The sequence below is a fragment of the Cyanistes caeruleus genome, chromosome 1, assembly GCF_971803275.1.
Source record: "Cyanistes caeruleus chromosome 1, bCyaCae1.hap1.1, whole genome shotgun sequence".
Taxonomy (NCBI): Eukaryota; Metazoa; Chordata; class Aves; order Passeriformes; family Paridae; genus Cyanistes; species Cyanistes caeruleus.
In genome coordinates, this window is record NC_141701.1 from 97,867,354 (window position 1) to 97,879,147 (window position 11,794).

Below are 11,794 nucleotides of genomic sequence, written 5' to 3' on the forward strand. Positions count from 1 at the left end.
TGTCCCTGGTGGTTGTGGACCCAAGTGTTCCACATCACCTGGCTGAGTTGGCAGGACACTGAGGCTGGTGAACTTCCAGTTCTTCTTACACAAAGGGCATTGTACAGTTTCCATAGGCCAGTAGTTCTGGAGAACAAGCATTGTGTTAGCTTAGATGCACTTAAAAATCCCGAATAAATTTTGCAAGTGCATTTCTGTAAAGCCAGGAGGGAGGAGGAGAGAATATTCTCTTCCCTGCTCCCTCTGCTGTCCTCCTCTGGAATAATACTTTATGGCTTCCCCATTAGAGCAGCAGGAAGAGGAGATGATGGTGTTAGAAAAACACAGGGGGGAAAGGGTGGACATATGCCAGTGTATGTTCCATTTAATATTCAATTACTTATGTAAAGTGAAACAGCTCCATCCAATTAGACAGCTTGCATTCATCCAGACCTTGTGACACTCCACAATCCTGTCTGTAAAATACACAGACTTGGATTTGCTGGAAATGGTATGCACAGAATGAAGATGGCACTCCATTTCCTTGGGCCCCTAGGACCAAATAAAAGAAGAATGTCTCTCTCCATCTCACACGCTTTTTTTTTTTTTTTTTTAAATTATAATTTCTAACGATCTACAACCTATCTCAGAGCCAGACTTCGAGAACACAAATGCTAAGCAGGCAGGGTTAACCATCATTTTCTGAGCAGCAAGACTTGTTTTCCCTCTTCACCCAGCACAGGAATTGCTCCATTTGGTACAGTGAATCCTCTTCCTTAATCCTCAATGCCATTAAGATGGGGAGATCTGGGAAATCAACCCAATGAGGTAAGTTGTCTGCTGTGAACTTGACTCTGTGCATCTGACTTGAGTCATTTATTGCCTCTTGTGGGATAAGTAGTTGCTATGACCTGCACACAGGAATGCACAAACAGACTGCAGAGTAGCTTCTTGCTCTAACTTAGCTGGGTTGACTTCTGCCAGCAATAGTAGAAAAATCCATCAAAATTATTTTAGTTGTAAAAGTTGAGCTTGTCTGTAATTCTGCAGGGAGCATATGTATTGATTAAGATAAATGCTAATGAGGACTATCTAAGACCAAAAAGAAATACTCAGACATTTGTCAAAATTTTAAAATCCATTTCTGTCCTTTCTAAGTATTTTTTATTCATTACACCTAAAATTTACAGTAGTATTACATGGTGAATCAGCACTGGAAAGATACTAGCCATCCCTTATTTTATGTAAAAGAATTTAATCTTAGACAGAAGGGGAATGGAAAATTATTTTTGCTAATTAGTTCTGAAAATCATTCACTTAGACAATCACTGACTCTTTTGGGCTTAATGGGCAGTGTGAAAGCAATGCTACATCATTTTTCTTGGATCTCTACAGGATTCATAAAGGCCCAGGTATGAAAATGCAGCTGGCTGAATCTGTCATGGCTAGCCTGGTTATGAGCACCCCTTCTTTATACTTTAGCAAGGTATAAATAACAATGTCATGATTGAGAACACCAGGACTTCTTCCACCTCGTAAAATTAGGAAGAGGGAATAGTTTTGTTAGCTATTGAATTCCAGCTGCTTAATTAGTGTTTACAGTATCTCTCCTTGAAAATAGCCATGTGTATTTCATTCCCTACTTGCTTGTTTAATTTAATTAAATCAATTGTTGCACACCTGTTTCCACTTACTTAAAACAAGCACTATCTGCAGCATATCAAATATGAAATAACATTGAAAGTAATTAATATTTATCCTTGAAATGTTTCTTTTGGAATGGTATTATTTACCATTATAAAGCCCATATAAAATTAATCAGATACCAAGTTTATATCTTAAAACACCAATAGATGCATAACCTTCTTTTGAACAGTACAAGCAAATTTGACAGGCAGATGCACAGAAACAAGTAGGACATCTAGAACATTTCATAGGAGATTGCAGAAAAACTTTTTCTTTCCTTGAAAACTGATGCTCTGTTAATGAATGCTGGGAAGAAACAGCTTCAGGGGACATCAAACAGGTATTTCTTAAGCTATAATATGGAGAGAGAGGTTCATCTATGATGGACCTTATGCCCAAGAACACATGTATGTCACTTATGTTCCTAATGAGAAATAGAGTGACACAAATAAGTTCCTAGACTTCCTGCTTATTGGGAAAATCTTGAACATGGCCCAAAACCATAAGGCAATTAAAAAAATACCAGACACACTTTCTTACCCACCCCCCCCCTTTTTTTTTTTTTTAATCTAATGATCTTTGTGAGGGACTTTAACTACCCTGACATCTGCTGGAGAAGAAACACAGAGAAGCACAGTCTAGGACATTCCTGTTCCATCAGTTGTCACTGATGACAACTTCCTGACAGAAGTAGTGAAGAACCCCAAAAGGACTGGTGTGCTGCTTGACCTTATACTAACAGGGAATGCATTGTTGGAAGTTGTAGGCATGTGGGGGTCAGCCTCTTCTCCAAGGGACCAGGAATAGTGTGGCCAGCAGGAGCAGGGAGGTCATTCTTCCCCTGTACTCAGCACTGGTGAGGCCACACCTGGAGTTCTGTGTCCAGTTCTGGGCCCTCAGTTTAGGAAGGACATTGAGATGCTTGAGCATGTCCAGAGGAGGCAACAAGGCTGATGAAGGGCTTGGAGCACAAGCCATGTGAGGAATGGCTGAGCCAGCTGGGGTGGTTTAACTTGGAGAAAAGGAGAGGTGACCTTATCATTCCCTACAACTCCCTGAAAGATGGTTGTATTCAGGTGGGGGTTGGTCTCTTTCTCCAGGCAGCAATTGACAGAATGAGGGGACACAGTCTCAAGCTGTGCCAAGGGAAATATAGGAAGGATATTAGGAAAAGTGTTTTACAGAAAGGGTGATAAACTATTGGAATGGTCTGCCCGGGGAGGTGTGGAGTCACCATCCCTGGCTGTGTTTAAAAAGACTGGATGTGGTGAGGTTTAGTTGAGGAGTTGGGGCATGGGTTGGACTGGATGATCTTGAAGGTCTCTTCCAACCTAGTGACTCTGTGAAAAGTGACTCTCCTTCCTTAAAGAGGAAACACACAGGAGGTGGGAGCAGGGACAGGTCACATGAAATGAAATTAAAGAGGTTGTCAGAGTAACCAGAAATGAGACAAGAAAGGCCAAGGCCCATCTGCAACTAAATATGACCGAGGAAGTTATGGATAACAAGAACAGCTTCTTCAAATACATCAATAAAAAAAGGAAAACCAGGGAAAATGTGAGCCCATTACCAGATGGAGAGGTTACCCTGGCAAAAAAAAGGATGCAGAGAGGGCAGAGTAACTGAACGCTTTCATTGCATAAGTCTTCACTGACATGGCCAGCTCTTGGGAATCTTTAACCCAGGGTACCAGGGTCAAGGAACATTGATTGGAAGGAAGACTTTCCCTCGTTCAGGGAGGATTGGTTTAGAGGACTCATAGCTAGCTTTGATGTCTGCAGGTCCATGGGTTGTGGGATGCACCCACTAGTGCTGAGAGAGCTGGTGGACATCACAGCAGGACCATTAATGATCATCTTTTAAATGTTGCAGAGATCAGGAGAGGTGCCTGAGCACTGAGGGAGAGTAAATGTCACCTCAGTCTTCAAAAGGGGCAAGGAGGACCCAGGGAATACCAGCCAGCCAGCCAAACTCAATCGCTGGAAATGTGACAGAGTGCCTCAAGCTGGAGGCCAGCTCTATCCACATGGATGACAAGAAGGGGATCAGGAGTAGTCAGCATGGATTCACAAAGGTAAATCATGCTTGACCTGATGGCCTTCCATGATGAGAAAACTACCTGGATGGATGAGGTGAGCAGTGTGTATTGTCTACCTCAACTTTAACAAGGCTTTTAACACTGCCTCTCACAATGTCCTCATAGGTAAACTCAGGAAGTGTGGACTGGATGAGTGGACAGCAAGGTGGATTGAGAACTGGCTGAATGGCACATGCCAGAGGGACAAAATCCATAGAAGAGGGTCTAGCTGGAGGCTTGTCTCTAGTGGTGTCTGCCAAGGGTCACTATTGGGTCCAGAATTGTTTCACTTGTTCATCAGTGACTTGGGGGGAAGGGAGGATGTCTCCTCAGCAAGTTCACTGACAGCTCAAAGCTGGGAGGAGTGGCCAACACCCAAGAGTGTTGGGCTGACATTCAGAAGGATCTTAAGAGGTTGGAGAGAAGGGCAGAGAAGAACAGTCTGAAGTTCAACAAAGACAAATGCAGAGTCCTGCACCAGTCCAGGCTGGAGGCCAAACAGGTTGAAAGCAGCTCTGCATAGAGGACCTGTGGGTCCTGGTGGACAACAAGCTGTCCATGAACCAGCAGTGAGCCCCTGTGGCCAAGAAGGCCAATTGTCCCCTCGGGTGCATTAGGAAGAGCATTGCCAGCAGGTGGAGGGATCCTGACCCTCTACTCAGCCTGGTGAGGCACATCTGGAGTGCTGTGTCTGGTTCTGGGCTCCTCAAGGCAAGAGTGATGGTGGTCCAGGACAGTGTTCCTGGAGCAGGTTCGACAGAGGACAACAAAGAGTTGTCTTCTGCCTTGAGAAGATGACTGAGAAGGGACCTCCTCAAAATATGTAAGTACAGGAAGGGAGGGTGTCTAGAGGAGGGAGCCAGGCTCTTCTCAGTGGTACCAAACAGTAAGGCCAGAGGCAACAGTGAAAAACTAGTTGTCCTGGATTGACTTTATGATACTGGTATCCCCAAACGGCCTGTTTTATGTTATATATTAAGTTCTGCACCTTTAAGGCTGGCTTTGAGATCTAGGGAAGTTGAAACTGCTGGAGGCTGATGGGAGTTTTATCTCCTAGCCAATAACTAACCATTTCTGAGACTTGACAGTGATTTTGACCATTGAAAAGTGAGATCAACCTTAAGGTATAAGCCCGGGAATTTCTGGCTCTTTTTGGTTTCCAGCTTCTGAAGAGGTACCAGGCTCCGGCTCAGCCTCCTCTCCCGCCCCCAAGCCGGGCAAGGCTCCTTTAATTCATGACAGAGTATATTGGGAGGAGTGGAGTGTTTCAAAGTGTGGATTTTGAGCAAATGGTGAAGTGGTTGTGATCCTGTGAGATGATGGAACAGAGGGGGAGAAGTAATAGTTGAAGATTTGGGGCTGTTGAGAGGCAAAGAGAAAACTTCTGTTTCCATTTCTGGCTCTTTTTGGTTTCCAGCTTCTGAAGAGGTACCAGGCTCCGGCTCAGCCTCCTCTCCCGCCCCCAAGCCAGGCAAGGCTCCTTTAATTCATGACAGAGTATATTGGGAGGAGTGGAGTGTTTCAAAGTGTGGATTTTGAGCAAATGGTGAAGTGGTTGTGATCCTGTGAGATGATGGAACAGAGGGGGAGAAGTAATAGTTGAAGATTTGGGGCTGTTGAGAGGCAAAGAGAAAACTTCTGTTTCCATAGAGGCTCACAAAAACAGATGAAGAGAACTTTTGCCTTTGAATAACTCATCCTTAAAAATTACATCTCTAGACTCATTGACCCATACATACCTCAGTGATGTGAAATGGGAGGAATGAACTGATGGCAGAATTTCCAGGCAGCTGGCATCAGAGAAATGGAAAACTATGAAGAAAAATAGTTTTCTTGTGAAAAACTCCATAGATTAGCAGAAGACTTTTTTTTTTTCTCAACAAAGACTGATGAAAGAATTCTAGCAAGAATTGGGACTGTTTTAAACACCAAAGTTTTTTTGTCTCTATGTTGTCATGTGAACAAGGAAATGGTTGGGTAGTGGGGGAAAAATGGGTTTTCTGAAGGTTTTATTCTGGTTTCTTATTCTTGTAGTTTTTGTTAATAAACTTTCTTTGTTCCTTTTAAGTTTTAAGCCTGTTTTGCTCTTGTTCTAATCCCTATCTCACAGCAAGAAATAAGTAAGTTTTCTAGTGATTTTTTAGTTATTGCTTTAAAACCAAGACACTGATGCATGAAAAATTCTACTGAAAAATTCATGAAAAATTCTACCTGAATTTGAGGAAGAACTTCTTAACTGTGCGGATGACCATACAGTGGAACAGATTGCCAAGAGATGTGGAGTCACCCTCTCTGGAGATACTCAATGCAATTCTGTACATTGTGCTCTGGGATGACCTTGCCTGAGCAAGGAAGTTAGACCTAATGGCTGCTCTGGTGGTCTCTTCCAACCTCTCTCATTCTGTGATTTTGAGCTGTTGCTGGTGCCAAACATACGATTCAGAAGTTATTCAGGCAAAGCCAGGGTTCAGGTCCCAACCATTATCTGACTTCAGCTGCCCTGGTCAGTAGCACATCTCTCCCACCCATCTCCCAGGGGATATGGTGGACTACCCCAGGACATCCTTACCAAACAGGTTATAGACTCTTCTTTCCCTTCTGGAAAGCATTATACTAAAAAATATTATGAAAACATTATTACCCATATTTCACTTATGTATAATTAGTTGGTAAACTATCAGCAGCATAGGATTAGATAGCTTGAGAATCCCTGTGTTTTACAGACTTTCTAAGACTTCAGCTGTCTTAGAGTCTTCCTCTCAGATTTTATCTTCTTTCCATGTACATCCTACAGAGAGTAATTAATTATTCAAAGGTCTTCATTGACTGTGACAGCAGTTTCACACAATTCATGAACATCCTGCAGAATTGTTACTTTCCCCCTGTGAATCCATAGAATAAAAGTATAAGTTACTAAAAACCGCCAATCAAGGTTAGGATTTAAAAGTAAACTTTTTTTTTTATTTTACTTTTCTTCCAGAGTTGTCTTCCTTATTTATTTCTTTCCAAGTCTGGAAATCCCCAGAAAATCTGACATAAATTTCCAACACATCTGTTTTTCGAATTGCATGTGACAGTTCATGATTCGCTGACAAGATTCCATCATCTAGCAGTGCTAACTATGGATGAGTGTTTATCTTTACAAATGTTTTAAGAGGTATTTTATTGTTTTGACACATTTCTTTCCATCTTGTTTATCTAGGGATTAGCAGTGACGTGTCTAATTCATTCTGAGCTGTTGTACTGAATTTGTTGTGGGCTCACAGTGCTAGCTCACTTCTGCCTATCAGAAGATCATGACATCTTCTTGCTGAAATAGTCCCACCAAGATTCCCTGATCTTCTGTTGAGTGTAAAGCTTTACCTGACAAGTAACCTACGCTACAACACAGAAAAGGACTGAATCTGAGAGTCTGTAATAAAAAAAACCAACCCAACCAATAAAATATCCCTTAAAACTCTACCAAAACAACACACTGGAGTTCCCATGGGAGAAATAAAGGAGTAAAACTATAAGGGTAAAATAGTAACATAAGTGTCTGCACAGTCATACAGCACATGGAGAGAATCATTTATCTATCTGCCAGTCCTAAAAGGAATCTGCAAACTCATTCCAACCAAATGCTTTGCGGATGTCCATTCCTGGATTTTCTTCACTATGGATAAGTGCCTACTGTCCAGGAGATGCATCAGGTGGGCAAGTATCAAGTGTGACCATCTTCTTTGTAAATTCCCAAGACAGGTAGGATTCCTGTTCCCAATAGCCATTCTGTCGCTGAAGTGTGGCCCCAAGCAAAGGAACCCAGGCTTCCTGTTTTTCCTGTTTGCAGCCACCTGTGCATCTGACTCCTTTTTCTTTTATTTCCTCCTCAGGCCTCTCTGTTTCTCACTATGCTTCTCTTTCTACCTCCTGTCTTCACTCTATATCCATATTTTTTGCCAACTCTATGTCTCCTCCTTCTTTCATGTATTTTTTTATTTTGATAAGAAGAAACTGTATGTTTTGCATAACATTTCCAGTGACAATAGAGACTCTTCAGTTTGGAGATGCTAGACTCCTCAGGTTCGCATAATCCAAAAAGTGATGGAGAAAATTAATGCATACCACTTTTTCATGAAATCATGCAATTCTAGAGCTAGAGGATATTTATTAGAAGTAGGACATCAGTTTAAAACTGATTTAAAAAAAGAGTTCACATGCCAACTAGCAAACTTCTGGACTTACCTTCCACAGGAAGCAGTGGAAGTTTATGGTAAGACAGTACAAAAAGGTATAGATATATTAGGACAAGGAAAGCTAGTCCCTCTCCTGAGTGGGATGTTGGATTAGCTCAAAGTCACAGAATGGGTAAGGTTGGAAGGGACTATCAGTGCACTCATCTGGTCCAACCTCTCTGCTCAAGGAGGTTCATCCCAGAGCACAATGCACAGAATTGCATCCAGACAATTCTTGAGTATCTCCAGAGAGGGAGACTCCACATTTTCTCTTGGCAATCTGTTCTACTGTATGGTCATCTGCACAGTTAAGAAGTTCTTCATTGCACTCAGGTGCAGCTTTCTGTGTCTTTCTGAGCTATTGCTTGGCATGACTGAGAAGAATGAAGCCTTACCCAGGTCCTCCTCAGCTTGGAGGGCACTAAACTTGTTTGCTAATGGCAAGTCTTCAGGAAAAACAGGAGCATTTCTCCTTGCATGCAGTGACACTGGAGAATGGCAGCATTCTAGCCAGCCCTCCCTCCTATTGGCTTCTTGTGAGATGGTGCAGAGCCCACCTACATCTCCAGTGTAAAGAAGGGTTGAGGCTCCTGAGTCTGTAGGGTTTCTGAAAACATACTATCTCTCACCCTCATGAAAGATTTGCAGCCTACTTACTTCCTCATGTAACTCCTTGATCTGGTGATATAGTTCCTCAACACATACACACTTTCTACAAAGAAGAAGACACTTGGTCTCAGCCTCTCAGATAGGCACCAGGAACTCTTTACAACCAGAGAGCTGCAGATCTACATCTACTGCTTAGGAGGAAACCTCCAACATCACATATAGGCAACTCCAACAGCCACTGGGGAACAAGCTCCACAGCATGTCATGACTATAATATTTGGAACTCAGACTACTTCTTCTCCATAATATCAACTGTGGCTCTCTGGTTCTGCAGCGATGCTGACCTTCTTAAGGAGAGGAGCCATTCCTCACAAACTTCCTCACACCCTTCTCATTCACGCTCCCAGGAGCTGTTTAGACCTGTCACAGTTGCTCCCAGCAACACCCAACCAAGTCTCAAGCTTTGCTCTTGGGTGCTGTGGGTTCCTCTGGGTATCTCAGCTTTTTCTCATGTTTCCCTGACTCTGGGAGCCCCCTACCCAGCCGATTTTAGTGCTCAGCCCCCAAGGCTTATCGCAGCCACCACTGCTGCTGAAGCTCATTTTACCAACTAACTCAAGATTTCCTTCTCAACCTGTCTTCCTGTGATTCTGTAACCTTAAAAGATACTAAATGAGACAATTAGAAACATCCACTCAAATTTTCCTTATCCAGCCATTGTATCTGCTGGAAACATGAGGAGAGCAGCCTACAAAAAACTAATCAGACTCTCCCCTGCAAAAACCACTACCTTTCCTAGTTTTTCTTTCAGAAAAAAAACATCCCCTGGTTTCTCATTGTCTTGTCACAGGTGGGCTGGCCCTGTAATTCCTTTCTTATGGTCTTAATCACTGGATGCTATATCAAAGTTCAGGATAGCCTTAAACTGATTATTCTTTTAAGCTTTCACTTAATCTGATTCTTGTCCTTAGCTCCTTTGCTCATCGGTGATCCTGACGTGATCATAAATGTCCTTGGAAAGATAAACAAGTGAATTTGTTTACCTGGATTTCTGAGCAAGGTCTACCTCAGGTTGTGTATTTCATTGAAGGAAGTCTATGGACTGATATCTTTAAGCTACCTTTAGTCTGATGAATCTACACACAGAAGAACAATTTTTGTCAAGTTTCAGTCCTCTTATGTCCATTACACCTGCTCACCAGTTGTTCCCTTTCTGCTTTTCTTCCCATGTCTGCCCCTTGTTTTCAGATTCCTCTGTCTCATCCACATCTACAAGATTTCACCTATGCTGCTCACAAGTCCTTTACTTCACCTCATGTCTGGATGGTAGTCAGCCCAGCTGCTGCATGCTCTAGCAGCAATTGCTAACTAGTGCCAGGATGGGCTCACCAGGCTACGGCTGGATACCACCTCATGATATCAAAAGGCTGTCAGCTCCCAGAATGAGATTTCTTTGGCATTAGCTGCTCCAAGTTTCCCCAGACATCTCACTCCAGCTACCCTCCCCCCTCTGCTACACACACATGCACACTCACTTCTCTGTGGATTAGCTGAACAGGAAACCCAGTTGTGAGAAGGGTGGTTGTCACATTTGTCTGGCCTAGTTTGAGATGACTCAGTTGCCCTTGTTTCCACTTCTCTGTTTGTTAAATGGGACAAGGATGTGAGGAATCCAGGCTACTGTTTTTCCAATATGCTGTGTTTCCAATTTACTGTGTTTCCAATATGCTTTGCTCTGGTTAGAGGAGCCCTAGATCTAGAACAACTCTCTTGAGGTAAGGAGATCATTCTTGCTAGTCCTTGTAGATGAAAAATCAAGGACAGTGAAGCCCTTATGCAGGACATTACTAAGGTGTCACTAATACAATTGACTCTAGCTTTCAAATAATTAGGTTTTTCATTTTCTTCCCCCCAAGTGATTATGCCTATTTATTACTCTCCATAATTTTTTTCTCTGCCGGTAGCTTAGAAAAAGCTCTGTAAAGTCCAGGCAACCTTTAAAAAGCCAATTTACCAGCAAGACAATACCTGACTCCAGACTTTCACACCCACCCACCCCCTACACCCCTTGTTTCACCATAGATTTGCAATAGCTTGTCTGTTGTAAAAGAAACTGTACTTGTTGGGGAAGGTGCATATTATTGTACCTTACCAGACTGGGAACTGACCTAAAGTAATTTCCCAAAAATGTGCATGGCTAATGAAAATGGTTGTGGACCACTAGTATTGGGGTGAGCACCACTGGTTTTTTCACCACCTGGGACTCTCATTCTGCTCCTTTTCATGACTTCTAGCAGAATGTCACCCTTGACAGATTCTTGCATTATCTAAAATCCCTCTGATAAATACTGACTGCAGTCATTCCTGGAGGCAGCTGGGTTATCAGAGAATACAGAGGAACTGGAATGTTTTAGCTGTCTGTATTTGCAGAAGACTTTTGTGGGTGACAAGGACAGAGATTGACAATGACATGCAAGGGAAATCTGTGGCAAATCTTCAGGTGAGGTTCCAGAGAGCACTCACACTCCCTTAGGATAAGTGGTGGTGGGATGGAACAAACAACTTGGCTTCCAAATTTTGATCTTGCCTTCTCACTATTTCTGTGACTGACCTTAGAGACTTTTCTGTTTTAAGAGGTGGGGGGAGAAAGAAATCAGGAAAAGGCTGCCCGTGTTTTGTTACTTGCCATGGTAATAAATGTTTCTCCTATCAATGTTAAATAGACTCAATGGACCACCCCTCTGTCCCTCTTACTAGCTGTGGTCTGGGCTAGTTGATCTTCATCCACTGAAAGACAATGAAAAACAATGAAATTAAGAAGGACGAATTCAAATGCATCTCTCTGGAGAGGTGAGATCAGTGTTGTTTAACAGTGCTTTAATTCCTGGCAGTCTCAGATGTTGTGATTCTGAATTTTCCCATTTAATAGCCAAATTGCCTTTGTTCATGTTTCAGCCTCTTTTGCCCATATCCATTTCTACAGAGAAAACTGAAACCTTGTTTCTGGAGAAGAGAGTTAAAACAGTCAACAGCCTTATAAAGTGACAGTGCAGCTGTTTCTTAAGTAGCAATGGATCTTAATGAAAGTCTGCTCATAAAATTATTATCACAGCAGAAAGTAAAGAACCCGACTGATACTAGGTCCCTATTGTGCCAGGCACTCTATGAACATATTAGCAGAGAGTAACTCCACTGCAATGAATTTAAAACCTTGTTAGATAAGACAGAG